The following is a 15686-nucleotide window of genomic DNA, read 5'->3' as shown; positions in this document are numbered from 1 at the left end:
CACACTGATGCAAGACTAGTATATGGGCCCCTCTGTCAGATTAACAAGGTTTTCTTGAAGCATTAACCAACTCCTTAATAAAGGTTATAAAAGTTATAAAAGGCTTATGGAAGCTGAATCTTGTGGTCAAGATTAAGATTTTATAGATTGTTTATAAAATTTTGAAAAACAAATTTAATTGGCCTCATGCTATTTTTATTACAGCTTGTTCTTGGTAAATTAAGTCTCCTCTCTCAAAGAATGAAGGTTTTCACCTTTTTTTGAAATCCTTGAGTTATCACTTTGGTAAATGAATGACTTATTTTACAATGATCTGTGATCTTATTTTGTGATATCAAGTGTTTTAAACATTTGATATTTGACAAACTTTCCAAAATCAAATTATAAATTATGTCTTTTTCTGACCTAATTAATCATTTAAGATATTAGGTTCCCTGAAGTCCAAAAATGACATAATTTGGCTTATTTTGTTACAAAAATTATACAGGAAGCATTGTCAAATATGAAATGGTGTTTGATTTTCTTTGGGCTGTGTTTATATAAATATGTTATTGGCATGTGTTCCAAAATTATGGGAAACTCCTATAATTCTGATATAACTTAGAGGACATTGTCAGTAATAATTATAATTATTATGTTAAATTATTGTGTGCCGCAGAGATAACAAATTTCCTTGTCAATTGTGTCTTTGATTATGGCTGCCCTAAAACTTTTTTTCATCTACAGGCAATTGTCATCTTTTGGTCCTTTTTAGAAAGTGGTTCTATAATAAGCTATAGAACTCTGATATGTGTTCTTTGTTTGTTTATTTTTTTCTTTGAGACAGAATCTCACTCTGTCATCCAGGCTAGAGCGCAGTGGTGCAATCTAGGTTCACTGCAATCTCTGCCTCCTGTGTTCAAGAGATTCTCCTGCCTCAGCCTCCCGAGTAGCGGGGATTACAAGTGCCCACCACTTATGCTCGGCTAATTTTTGTATTTTTAGTAGAGACAGGGTTTTACCAATTGGTCAGGCTGGTCTCCAACTCCTGACCCCAAGCAATCCACCTTCCTTCAGCCTCCCATAGTGCTGGGATTACAGGTGTGAGACACCACTCCCGGCCTCTAACAGGTGTTCTTAAATGTAGGTTTCTGATAACTTTGGAGGTTGTGACATTAGAACAGAGGGAAAAAAAACTTTCAGGACTCTTATGGAGAGCTGAAGTGTTCAGGAATATCAAGCAGAACAGGAGTTAACTGCATAAACTGAACTGATAGAAGACTAAAGTAACCATTTCAACTTTTGCTTTAAATGTTGCTAATCCTTTGTTTTGTTTTTTTAGAGTCTTGAAACTTTTCTTTTGAGATATTGACAGCTTTTAACAATTTAATGTACTCCTATGAACAAAATTAGGAGCATATTTGTTTCTCTCTATCTGATTTCTACAAAATCTGGAAACTATTTGTGAGTATTCTTAACTTATGACAATATGGTTATTTGTATAAATGCAAATAAGAATTTGTTTTCATTTGTAACAGGACACAATTGGAGAAACTGGTTATTTTACCAAGGCTTTGACTGGAATGGTGTGCTTTTCTTTAAGGAAGCAAGTTTCCCTTATAGGGCCAATAAAGCCCTTGGTATTCCATGTTTTTGATACTATTTTGAAAGGCTTTAAAGACATTTAAATCTTCAAATGCTACATAACTTGTGTATGTGTATGTGTGCACATGAGCAGAGTCTCCATTCCTTGGAATTGGATAGATTATATCCCTTGGTGCCTCACAATTGAGCTCTACATGGCAGAGATCTTGCATATGTGACTGTGTATATTTTCAGCAACATAATAAGCACCCTCTAAATCTCATCCCAAAACAAATCCTTCATTGACAATAACTCATAGCTACCTTCTGGTCCTCTCCCTTCTTTTATTTTATTTATTTATTTATTTTTGAGATGAAGTCTCACTCTGTCACCCAGGCTGGAGTGCAGTGGTGCAATCTTGGCTCATTGCAACCTCCGCCTCCCAGGTTCCAGCGATTCTCCTGCCTCAGCCTCCCAAGTAGCTGGGATTACAGGCACATGCCACCACACCCGCTAATTTTTGTATTTTTAGTAGAGATGGGGTTTCATGATGTTGGTCAGGCTGGTCTCAAACTCCTGACCTCAAGTGAGCCACCTCGGCCTCCCAAAGTGCTGGGATTATGGGTGTGAGCCACTGCACCTGGCCTTTATTTCCAAATTTTCTGCTGTGCTATTAAACATAAATTCATTCATAAGATGTATATTTTATAAATAGTAACTAGATGTGCATCTGATTTATACAGAGTATTTTTCCTTTTCAATTTTGAAGATTTTTTTGTGATATACCACGTATACTTTGAATTTTTATGTACTCAACTCTGATAAATTTCTATTTATGCTTTTCTTTGCTGTTTTTGTTGCTACCAATGTGAAATTCTGATAGACACTAAACTACATTTTTTCCAGGTTTTACGTCATTTCATTTTTTCATTGAATCAGCTCTAAATAACTTAGCCACACACCTAGGGTGTGCTTAGTATTTTCTAGGCACTCAATCTCTGAATCCTCACAATGATACTAGGAATTGCTAACTCCTATTTGAGGCTTTAAGGGGTGAGTAGTCCAAGGTGGTGCAGCAAGTAAGCCATGAGGTGGAGATCTGAACCCAGATCTCATGTCTTAGTCACCACTCTAAATGTATAGTGGAGGCATAGCTCTCACATTTTTTATTCCGTAAACAGTTACACAATATTTCAGGAATATTTACTCAACTTATTATTTGAAATGTTTCTTGATTTTATTCTAAGTTTTATAATTACTAGAGTCTGGTTTAAACCAGTGTCTTCCTGTTCCATTAATTTTTCTTTTGAATTTTCTTCCAAAATTATATGCTATATTACTTTAATTATGATAGTTTCATTAAATGCTTTAATGACTGGTAGTATAATTTCTATTGATTACTCTTCCTTTTTCCCTAAATGTCTAGTCTCGTTTCACCTATTTATTCTTCCAAATGAAACTTTCTTGAGTCACTTTGCCAAGGTACAGGAAAAATTCCTTTGGGATTTTGATTCCCAAACTTGATTTGTTAAAAAACTAAGTTCTTCTGATTCAGAAGCATGGAATGCCTCTCTTTTTATTCAGGTCTTCTTTGTGAATCTCTAAGTGAAGTTGTGTCATTTTCCTCCAACAGGTGTTGTGTATTACCAGTGCACAGAGGAGATTGGTTTTCACATCAGCATTGTATATAACCACAGTGCATTCTTATTCTCAGTTCAGTCTCTATATTGTCATAAGTGTTTATTGAGTACCTACTATGTGCAGGCACATACCACTGGGAATACAGTGGTGAACAAGACAAAGTTCCTGCTCCCATGGAGTTGACATTCTAGATGGAGACATAGTATGTATAGACAGAAACCACTCACTGTGTCCTCATCGGGTGGCACTATGACTGCATATGGTTTCTTTCCACCAAAGTTCATGCTGCAATTTGACCCCCAACATGATGATGTGTGGAGGTGGGAGCTAGTGGCAGGTGTTTTGGTCATGGGAATGGATCCTTCATGATGTCTTGGTACTGTACTCCTGGCAATGAGTTCTTGCTCTGGAGAGACTGGATTAGTTCTCATGAGTCTGTATTTCTTCCCATAAGAGTGAGTTGTCGTAATGACATGATGCCTCTTGGGTTTTGACTCTTTGCACTTATTTGCTTCCACTTTGACCTTCCTTGCCATGTTAGGACAATACACAAGAGCTCTCACCAGAAGCCAGGACTGTGCCCTTGAACTTCCCAGCCTGCAGAATTGGGAGCTAAATAAACCTGTCTTCCTTTTCAATTACCCAGTCTGAGGTATTGTCATAGCAATACAAAATGGACTTGGACAGATGGTGATAAATACTATGAAGAAAAACAAAAATAAAGTAGTTGTTGCAGGCTAAATAATGACCTCACCAAAGAAATTCACATCCTAATCCCTGAAACCCATGAATAATATGTGATTTTAAAAAATGGGGTAGACTTTACGGAATTCAGCTAAGATTCTTGAGATGGCCAGACTCTCCTGGATGATCTGGGTGGGCCCCCAATGCAATCACTTGTGTCTCAGGAAAGGGAGGCTGAGAGAGACACAGCACAGGCAGAGGAGAGGGCCATGTGAAGAGGGAGCAGAAAGAGATGTGAACATTCTTGTGTTGAAGACTGCATGATGTGGCCACAAGCCAAGAAATGCCAGGTGCTTCCAAAAGCTGGAGAAGGCAAGGAGGGTCCACAAGTCTGGAGGGAGTGTGGCCCTGGAGACTCCTTGATTTCAGCCCATTGCCTTTGATTTCAGACTTCCTACCTCAAGAACTGAAAGAAATTTCTGTTTGTTTAAGTCATCAAGTTTGTGGTGATTTGCTACAATAGGCCCAGGAGACTGATAAGGCAGCCATAGGATTAGCAAGTAGGGTGGGGCTGGGTGGCTCTTTTAGATGCTGTGGTCAAGGAAGTCCTTGCTGCTCTAACCTAAAGTCTGAGAGTGATGGGAGAGTTAGCAACATCCATCTCTCTGTAGCAAGAACAAGAGAAGTAGGAGGGGAAGGCTGGATAAGGTCTGCCTCTCACTGCTCCATCTAACATATGGGAAACTTCCAGGCTGTTAGAGTAGCATGGGACAAGGACCTGGGAATGGGAGCCTGTGTTCTAGCCCAGGCTCCATCACAAAGAGTCAGTCACTCCGCTTCGAGCACTAGCTTCTGCATTTGTGGAATGGGTTTGTCTTCTCTGACCCCATTACTTGGCAGAGATCATAGGCACCACCACAGGCCTGCTGGGAGCACGCCTGGGATGTGCCGTGTGCTGATTGCTTCTGGTCTAGGACCTACACCCACCTCCTTGACATGCTGCTGCCATCTGTGCCTCACACTGCCCTCACCCATGTCTGTCAACATTCCCTAAGCCCACTGTGCTGCCTGAACAGGTAAGCCCTCTCTGTGGGGACCAGGGCTGTCCGCTGTGGCTTCTGACTCTCGCCACCCTCCACGCAGCCACAGGCACCCCAACTCCACCTAAGCTTCCCGAGGGGCTGCGTCCTCACCCTGGTTCCTCACCCTTCCCAGGATCCGGCTGCTCTCGAGTCCCCTGCGTGCCCCTGCTCCATCCACACACCCTCTTCCCTCTCCCCAGCTTCCACTCACTCACTCCACAGAATCAGGCTGAGTGCCTCCCTCGTAGCAACAGGAGGAAATAGGAAGTGAAACAAACAGGACTTCTGTGCCCAGGTGGCCGGCAGCCATGGGCAGGCTGGAGGGGGATGGAGGGGGACACACATGGGATCCCCTGTGGCCTCCGTGGTGCATCGTCACACTCTGAGAAGTGAGGCAGGAGGTCCACAGGGAAGGCCATGTTCAGAAGGGAGCACAGGCGCATCAGGCAGACCCGGCCTTGAGTTGGGGAGGCTGCCTGGGGAAGTGAAGCTGCAGCAGGGACCAGGCGCCGAGTAGGCATTTGTGAGGCCCTAGGAGGATGGAGCCGGGCCCCTCGGGGCTCAAGGGACCCCGCCTAGTGATGGGGCTCAAAATGAGGGGAGCAGAGCCCAGCAAGGAGGCTGGACCGGAGCATCCATTGTTTGACTCTGAAGAGATCATGCAGGCTGCAGTGAGGAGACTGGATGGAAGGGGGTTTGGGGACATTTCAGCTAAAACATCTACTCGGCTGCTCGCAGCCCACATTTGGGAAATGAGAGGACAAGGATGAGTCTGAGTCCTAGACTGAGAATGAACCAGGTGACTGGTCATGCCAGCCTTGGAAACTGGGACATCTGGGAAGACCCCATGAAGCTTGGGAGTGACATCGTCTTACAACGTGGAGCATCTTCAAGATGACTTTGAGGGTCTCCATGGAGAGGAGGAGAGGCAGTTGGATTTATGGGTCTGGCAGCTCACAGAACCTTGAGCTGGTGATCAAATTTGGAGGGCTTGGGCTCAAAAGGATCAACTGTTAGGAACTGCTATTGCTCCAAAGCCCTCCTGCCCCGGCCCACACAGCTTCACTGGGAGGCAGAACCAGCTGGCGGCAGCTCCAACCCCTGCAGCCCAGGACCCTGGTCTCTGCTGTCCACCTCAGTGAGAAATGACCAATTCTTTACGGAGTTGCATGGGACAACATTGCCTCCCCATCCAGCCTCGCCTCGGGTAGCCTTCTACCCCCTGTGTCCTCTCAAGGTGAGGGACTCTTCTCCACACCTCTGCAGGACTGCATGAGCCACCACCAGCACAGTGATGCCTGTGGCATGCGGGCCTTCTGCCCCCTCTCAAGGGCAAGTCTAATAAAGCCAAGTTCAGGGACCACAACCATGATGTGTACAGAGTGGTCACCATTGCTGAACTCCCTTAACCACCTGGAAGGCAGGCGTCCCGACCCAGGCTTAATTGCATTCTCTAATGAATGAAGACAGGATTCTGGGTTTTGTTGCTGTTGTTGTTTTTGAGACATAGTCTTGCTCTGTTGCCCAGGCTAGAGTGCAGTGGTGTGATCTCTGCTCACTGCAACATCTGCCTCCTGGGTTCAAACTATTCTCCTGCCTCAGCCTCCCGAGTAGATGGGATTATAGGCGCCCACCACCACACCCGGCTAATTTTTGGTATTTTTAGTAGAGATGGGGTTTCACCTTGTTGGCCAGGCTGGTCTCGAACTCCTGACCTCAGGTGATCCACTCACCTTGGCCTCCCAAAGTACTGAGATTACAGGCGTGAGCCACCATGCCCAGCCATGTTGTTTTTTTAGAGACAGCGTCTCACTTTGTCACCCAGGCTGGAGTCCCGTGGTGCAATCATAGCCCAGCACAATACCTTGCTAATTTTTAAATATTTTGTAGAGACAGGGCCCTACTATGTTGCCCAGACTGGTCTTGAGTGCCTGGCCTCAGGCAATCCTCCCACCTTGGCCTCCCAAGTATTGGAATTACAGGTGTGAGCCACCACACCCGGCCTATTTACTTATATGCATTTAAAAACTTACAGCATGGTTGACTGCTCCCATTCTCACCATGTGATGTGCCTGCTTCCCCTTTGCCTTCCTTCATGATTGGAGGCTTTCTGAGGCCTCCCAAGAAGCAGACACCACTATGCTTCCTATACAGCCTGCAGAACTGTGAGTCAATTAAATATCTTTTCTTATAAATTACCCAAACTCAAGTATTTCTTCACAGCAATGCAAGAATGGCCTAATACAGGGCTATTTCTCTCTGTTTTTTTTTTGAGTCAAGTTAGACTTTTAGTTCATTTAACCTAGAACTTTTATGCTAACACAGATGAAGTAAGAATTCTGTAGGTTTCTTATCTGTTTCACTTCTAGGACCACCATGATCAACTAACAAATGCCGTAGGTTTATGGAATCACAGTTTTGACTGCTGCTTTGCCTCTGCTGTTCCTTATAGTAACTATGCCCGTCTTGCCTTTGGTGGTTGAGTGCATCCACTTGGCCTCTGTCACCCTGGAATCCAGTGACTCCTATTGCACATAGTTTTCTCAATTCAGTTACCACATCTCTTATGTAAGTTCTGGCCTATATAGAAAAGCTATCACAGAGCTCTTCAAGAATGCTGGGGATCTCTGCACATGTTTTTTCTTCTTTTTTTATTTTAGAGACAGAGTCTTGCTCTGCTGCCCCAGCTGGAGTGCAGTGGTGCAATCATAGCTCACTGTAATTTGGAACTCCTGGGCTCAAGCCATCCTCCCACATTAGCCTCCCAAGTAGCTGGGACTACTGGTACATGCCATCACACCCAGCTACTTTTTTTTAGAGATGGGGTCTCACTATGCTGCCCAGGCTGGTCTCAAAGTCCTGACCTCAAGCAGTCCTCCCACCTTGGCCTCCAAAAGCACTGGGATTACAGGCATGAGCCTCCACACCTGGCCACCAATTTATTTCTCACAGTCATGAAAGGTGTGTCTTTTGGACTCTTTCAGGGTGGGAGAGTAGGTCTTAGTTGACACATCTATTCTAACATTCCAGTCTCCGTAAGCCTTTTTATACTTTTTTTAATTTTTAACTTTTGTGGGTACATGGTAGGTGTATATGTTTATGGGGTACATGAGATATTTTGATTCAGGCATGCAATGTGTAATAGTCACATAAGGGTAAATGAGGTATCCACAACCTCAAGCATTTATTCTTTGTATTACAAACACTCCAGTTATACTCTTTTAGTTATTTTATCTTATTATTTTATTATTATTATTATTATTATTATTATTATTATTATTTTGAGGCAGAGTTTTACTCTTGTTCCTCAGGCTGTAGTACAATGGCACGATCTCGGCTCACTGCAACCTCTGCCGCCTGGGTTCAAGTGATTCTCCGGCCTCAGCCTCCTGAGTAGTTGGGATTACAGGTGCCCACCATCATGCCTGGCTAATTTTTTTGTATTTTTAGTAGAGATAGGGTTTCACCATGTTGGCCAGGCTGGTCTTGCACTCCTGACCTCAGGAGATCAATCTGTCTCACCCTCTCAAAGTGCTGGGATTATAGGTGTGAGCCACCGTGCCTGGCCTCTTTTAGTTATTTTAAAATATACAAGTTATCATTGATTGTAGTCACCCTGTTGTGCTATCAAATACTAGATCTTATTCATTCTACCTAACTGTAGTTTTGTACCCGGTAACCATCCCTACTTCCCCTTCCCAACACTACCCTCCCAACCTCTGTAATCATCATTCTACTCTCTATCTTCGTGAATTCAATTGTTTTAAGTTTTAGTGCTCATAAGTAAGTGAGAACATGGGAAGTTTGTTTTCTGTGCCTGGTTTATTTCACTTAACATAATGACCCCCCAGACTCCAGCCATGTTGTTGCAAATGACAGAATCTCATGTTTTTGTGGCTGAACTGTACTCCATTGTGTATATGTACCACATTTTCTTTATCCATTCATCTGTTGATGGACACAGGTTACTTCCAAATCTTGCCTATTGTGAACAGTGCTGCAATAAACATGGAGTGCAGATATCTCTTTAATACACTGACTTCCTTCATTTTGGGTATATCTCTAGCAGCAGGACTGCTGAATCATATGATACCTCTATTGTTAGTTTTTTGAGGAACCTCCGATTGTATTAATTTACATGCCCATCAACAGCATACAAACATTCCCTTTTCTCCACATCATCACCAGAATTTGCTATTGCCTTTTGGATAAGTCATTTTAACTTGAGTGAGATGATATCTCATTGTGGTTTTGATGTGCACTTCTCTGATGATCAGTGCTGGTGAGTACCTTTTCATATACCTGATTGCCATTGATATGTCTTGTTTTGAGAAATGTCTATTCAGATGTATTGTTCATTTTTTATTCTGATTATTAGATTTTTTCCCATAGAGTTGCTTGAGCTCCTTATCTATTCTGGTTATTAACTGCTTATCTGATGAGTAGTTTGCAAATATTTTATCCCATTCTGTGAGTTATCTCTTCACTTTGTTGATTGTTTCCTTTGCTGTGCAGAAGCTTTTTAGCTAGATGTGATCCCATTTTTCCATGTTTGTTTTGGTCGCCTGTGCTTGTTGGTACCTAAGCTTTTGAATCCCTTCCTCTACATTTGATCAAGGCAGATGTGTCATTTCTAACTTGCTCACTGTGCCCTGTCTTTCAGCCCTTGTCCTGTGGGTTTCCTGCTTTTGTTCTTTTATCAACATTTTAGGGGTTTGGGGAGGAACAGAGATGAACATATATGCTCCATCCACCATGTTTAAAAGAGACATCTGTCTGTGCCAATTGTAGTCCCCAAAGGCAAGATATGAAGTCACTTCTGAGAAGGCTGATCTGCAGGGGTGCACAGACCAGACTTGGGGGATTCTTCTCTTTCTCTCTCTCCTTATCTCGCACCCGTCATTACAAATCCTATCAGTTCTGCTTTCAGAACATGACCAGACTCTGGGCACTTTTCCTCTCCATTGCTCCCACCCTAGCCCAGGCCACCTGGATTCGTCTCTCACCAGGATTTCTGCAGTTGCCTCTGATACCACCTTCTTGCTTTGCCTTCATTGATCTATTCTCAGCACATCAACCAGAGAGATTTCTCTTAAAAATCAGATCATGTGACGGCTCAACTGAAACCCTCCAATGGCTTCAAATTTCACTCAAAAATGTATTTCAGGTCCTTACCATGAGCTATAGGGTCAACACAATCCACACCCACTACCTCCCAACACTGGCTTCCTGCTTTTCTCAGCCTCAGCCATCCCAGCCTCCTTTGTGCTTCCTACATGCACTAAGCACATGCCAACCCCAGGATCTTTGCCCTTGCTACTGTTTCCCCAGACGCTCCCATGGCCATTTCATCACTTGCTTCAGTGTTCAGCTGAAATGTCATCTTCTCAGAGAGGCCTCCCCTGCTTGTGTATCCACTTGTGGCCTTAGCACACTCATCATGGTTCTTGATTTCTAAGCACCCTCTTTTGACCTCAGCCCTACTACAACAAACAATTAGTTCTGTTTGTTGGTTTTCTCACTTCTACTTTGGACCCAGGAAGACTTCCAGGCCAGCACCTCTCAAACTGAAATGTGTATATAAACCAGAAAGACTTAGAACAGCACTTCTCACAGTATAATGTGCAAATTGCTTGGGGCTCTCATTAATTTCAGATTCTGATTCCACAGGTTGGGGACATGGCCTGCAATTCTACCTCTTTGACATGTGCCCAGGAGGTGCAGATGCTGCTGACCCCGGCTGTTACAGGCTGATTTGTGTTCCCCAATATTTATATGTTGGAGTCCGGCCACCCAGTACCTCAAAAGGTGGCTGTATTTGGAGATAGGGACTTTGAAGAAGAAGTAATTAAGTTAAAATGGGATCATTAGGATAGGCCCCGATGCAATACAATAGGTGTCCCTATACGAACAGGAAATTTAGACACAGAGTCACACATAGGGAAGACCATGTGAAGACACCTCAGAAGAAGCCAAACCTTCCAACACCTTAGGCTCAGATTTCCAGCCTCCAAAATTGTGAGAAAATTAATTTCTGTCGTTTCACTCAGACTGCGGTACTTTGTTATGTCAAACCTAGCAAACCAATACTAATTTTGGTACTGAGAAGTGTGGTGCTGCTGTAACAAATACCTGAAAATGTGGAAGTCACTTTTGAACTGGGCAATGGGCAGAGGAAAGAAGAGTTTTGAGGCATCTGATAGAAAAGACTAGATTGCCTTGATAAGATTATTGGTAGAAATATGGACATTAAGGGGCATTCTGGTGAGAGATCATAAAGAAAAAAGGAGAGTTGGGCTGGGCACAGTGGCTCACGCCTATAATCCCAGCACTTTGGGAGGCTGAAGTGGGTGGATCACAAGGTTAGGAGTTCGGGACCAGCCTGAACAACATGGTGAAACCCCGTCTCTACTAAAAGTTTAAAAATTAGCCAGGTGTGGTGGCACGCACCTGTAGTCCCAGCTACTCAGGAGGCTAAGGCAGGAGAATCACTTGAACTCAGGAGGCAAAGGTTGCAGTGAGCCAAGTTCGCGTCACTGCACTCCAGCCTGGATGACAGAGCGAGACTCTGTCTCAAAAATAAATAAATAAAATAAAATAAAATATACTTATCCCACACATACTTATCACAATAACAAGCACCCTCTGACACAGGCAAACACTGACAACACATACTCACATTCACATATACATAATTTTCAAATGACCATAAACATTCTTACCACAAACAAAATTTGTTATTGGAGTAATTGATACTCTGACCATACATACACTCAAACCACCCACACAGACTGCACTTTATCTGAGAGCCCATATTGACCATACACCCTCTAAGCACACATACACATTAACCAAACATACCAACACACAAATTACAAAATGGCCATGTGCACCCTGTGGCCACACAAAATTGCTGAACACAAACACACACATTCACACAGAAACTATGGCTGTGCATGTGTGCTTTAATTATGGTCATTCCACACTCCAGCATCAACATGGATGTCAAGAGTTGGAAGGGGGAGACATGGCACAGGGACAGAATGTGGGGGCCGGTTAGGCTACTCTTCCATCAAGCAAATCTGATACCCACAAAGCTCATTGCTACATTTACTTAAAATACAAGAAACAGGAAAGGCCAAGAGGGTATATAATAGTATTTTTAAGTGTCTTATGCAAACCCATCACCAAAAATCAAAATGTAAAAGACAGTGATATTTTAATAGGCTTTGAAGCGAATGCATTAAATACTCAGTGTAGTTCTAAACAGTGAAAGGCAAGATATTCTGGCTGGAAGAATACTCACTATTGCTATTGAAATTCTAGGCAAAATATTCATTGGTTTAAAACAGTTCAGGGTAAAATATTTCATTTTCATTGAGTAGCTTGCATTGGACAGCAATAAAGAAAGCTGGACAAAATATAGACACACACACACACACACACACATACACACATATACACATACACATAACTGAAGGACCAGAGATCTCAATCTCACGCAGACAGAGCTTGAGGGGCTACAATCCCTGACAAAAGGGAAGGAAGCACAAGAATGAAGCAACAGGTTCACATGGGCTTTTCCCCTAAGGACTTTACACATTTGCACAGTGACAGCAGAGAATCCAAGCAGGAAAAGGTAGGTTCTCTGAGTTAAGGAAAAATATACAAAAACTCAGTTTAAACAAATGACTATGACTTCTAATCAGATGTAGTAAATGTATAACAACAATGAAAAATCAATTTAATAAGCACCGTATGTTTTAAAACACCAAAGGAATGTGGAGGCAAACAGGACTAGATCACATAAGATGTGAGTGAGAGAGAAAGAAAGAGAGGGAGAGAGAGATAGTGTGTGTGTGTGTGTGTGTGTGTGTGTATGCAAGTGCATGTGTGCATGTGTTAAAGGAACTGGCTGGCCCAAATGTGGAGGTTGGCAAGTCCCAAATCTACAAGGAAGTCTGGCAGGCTGGAGACCTAGAGAAGAGTTGCCATTCAAGTCTGAATGGAGTTTTCTAGCAGAATTGCCTCTTCTTCATTGGAAGTCAGTATTTTTCTTAAAGACTTCCAATGACTGGATGAGACCCACTGACATTATGAAGGGCAATCTGTATTACTCAAAGTCTACTGATGTAAATGTTAATCCTATCCAAAATATACCTTCACAGAAATATCTAGAATAGTGTTTGACCAAATATCTGAGTACCTGACTACTCAAGTTAACACATAAAATTATAGTGTTGTTCAAGTTTTCTATTTTCTTATTTCTCTTGTATCTGGTTGTTCTATCCGTTATTGAAAGAGGGATATTGAAGTCTCTTGATATTACTGTGGAACAATTTCTCCCTCTATTCTGTCAATGTTTGCTTCACAGATTTAGGAATTCCGGTGTTTGGTGTACATATGTTTGTAATTGTTATAACTTGATAAATTGACACTTTAATTAATATGTAATGTAATTTTTGTGTCTTTTAACAATTTTTGATTTAAAGTCTATTTTGTCTCCTCTTAATATAGCCACCCCTGCTCTTTTTTTTTTTTTTTTTTGGTTACTGTTTGCACGAGGTATCTTTTTGCATCCTTTCACTTTCAATGTAGGTGTGTCCTTAGATCTGAAGTGCTTCTCTTGTAGACTGAATCTATTTGGATCACATATTTTTATCCATTCTGCCAATCTGTAACTTTTGATTGGGTAGTTTAATTCATTTACATTTATTTATTATTATTATTTATTAATTTATTCTGAGACAGAGTCTTACTCTGTCACCTAGGCTGGAGTGCAGTGGCACAATCTCTTAGTTATGTACATGTCATCTCAAGAATTTTTTGTTCATTTTTACAATTTTTCTCTTTGTTGATATCCTTACTTTTAATATATCATTTTTTCTTATTTCTTTTAGTTCTATTCCCATGTTGTCATTTAGCTCTTTCAGCATATTTAAGACAAGTTTTTAAAAGTCTTTGTTTAATAAGTCTGGTGCTTGTGTTTTCTCATGTATGGAGATCCACAGAAACAACTTTCAATACTTTCAATTGTTGCTTCTAGTATTTACCTATATGTTTCCAAATAATTTGTTATCTTGCTAGATTGACTTATTTATTGTATACATTATCTATTGACACCTGTTGAGTATTTGAGGTTTAATTTCTCTTTCTTTATGCTCACGTTTACTTCCTCCTCATCTCATGTTTTCAGTGTAATTCTATTATAATTGGAGTTTTAAATGGTAGTTCATGTTTACATTATCATGATTATGTAAATACTGTTTGTTGCTGAACACAGAATTCTCATGGAGGAGCTTCAGTCAATGTCCCTCTTCCCCATGGGGGAAAAGTTTTTGCTTCTGTTACTCATACCTTTAAGTGCATCATTTGTTTATCCTTTGAAGTGAAGTTGTAATACCTTACCAGTTTCCTCATAATGATGAAATAAATAAAATCTGTAGATTATGTTCATTTTATATCTGTATGAGAGTCATGATTTTATCTTGTTTTGAAAATAGTTCTTTTACAGGTGCCCCTGGCTGATTAGAACATCATATCCAAAGAAATGTGGAACAGAAAAACACAAATACATTTTTAAAAGATTTTGTGTCACAGGCGTTTAAAAATTAAAAATATATATAATACACAGTTTACCATTTTAACTATTTTGGGTGACATTAAGTGCATTTGTATTGTGCAACTATCACTACTGTCCATCTCCAAAAGTTTTTTATTATCTCAAAGTGAAATTCTCTACCATGTGCTCACTTCAGCAGCACATATACTAAAATTGAAATGACACAGAGAAGATTAGCATGGCCCCTGTGCAAGGATGAAATTGTCTACCTATTAAACAGTAACTCCTCATTATTTCTTCCCTAAGCCTCCAGTAACCACTGTTCTACTTTATGTCTCTACAAATCACTATCATGTTACCTATGGGTTTTTCATATATAATCTTTATTATGTTGAGGAATCTTCCTTCTTTTCCTAGTTTGTTGAATTTTTTTAATCATAAAAGGATGTTGAATTTTGTCAAATGCTTTTTCTGCGTCATTTGAGATAATTATGGTTGTTTTCCCCCTTCATTCTATTAATGTGGTGTACCAATCAATTTTTGTATGTTGAACCATGCTTGCGTTACAAGAATAAACCTCACTTGGTCACAGTGTATCATATCCTACTTTTAATGTTACTAAATTCAATTTGCTAGTATTTTTGAGGATTTTTGTATTAATATTCTTAAGGTATATTGTTCTGTAGTTTTCTTTTCTTGTAGTGTCTTTGCCTAGTTTTGGTGTCAGGATAATGCTGGCCTCACAGAATAATTTAGAAAGTGTTTTTTCTGATTCAACTTTTTGGAAGTGTTTGAGAAGGATTTATAGTGGTTCTTCTTAAATATTTGGTAGAATTTACCTGTGAAGCCATCAGGTGCAGGGATTTTCTTTGTTGGGAGTTTTTGTTATTATTATTAGTTATATGTTTATTCAGATTTTCTACTTCATGGTTCAGTCTTGGTAGGTTTGTGTTTCTAAGAATTAGTCCATTTCATCTGGATCATCTAACTTCTTGGTGTACAGTTGTTCATAGTACTCACTTTAAGTCATTTTTATCTGTAGAATCTGTAGCAATGTCCTCACTTTCATTTCTGACTTCAGTAATTTGAGTCCTCTTTTTCTTGTCAGGCTAACCTAAGGTTTGTCAATTTTGTTGATCTTTTCAAAGAACCTA

General features: G+C 41.0%; 1 non-coding gene across 1 annotated transcript; it reads left to right on the top strand.

Annotated features, from left to right (window-relative positions):
* The first annotated feature begins 14715 nt into the window (after nt 1-14715).
* On the top strand, nt 14716-14827 carry LOC112204526 (U6 spliceosomal RNA). Its single transcript, XR_002938158.1, has one exon. It is a non-coding gene; the product is annotated as a U6 spliceosomal RNA (small nuclear RNA).
* Nucleotides 14828-15686: the final 859 nt, after the last annotated feature.

Source organism: Pan troglodytes, chromosome 11 (genome assembly GCF_028858775.2).
Source record: "Pan troglodytes isolate AG18354 chromosome 11, NHGRI_mPanTro3-v2.0_pri, whole genome shotgun sequence".
Taxonomy (NCBI): domain Eukaryota; kingdom Metazoa; phylum Chordata; class Mammalia; order Primates; family Hominidae; genus Pan; species Pan troglodytes.
The sequence above is the reverse complement of the archived record's forward strand: the minus strand, read 5'-3'. Positions and strand labels throughout refer to the sequence as shown.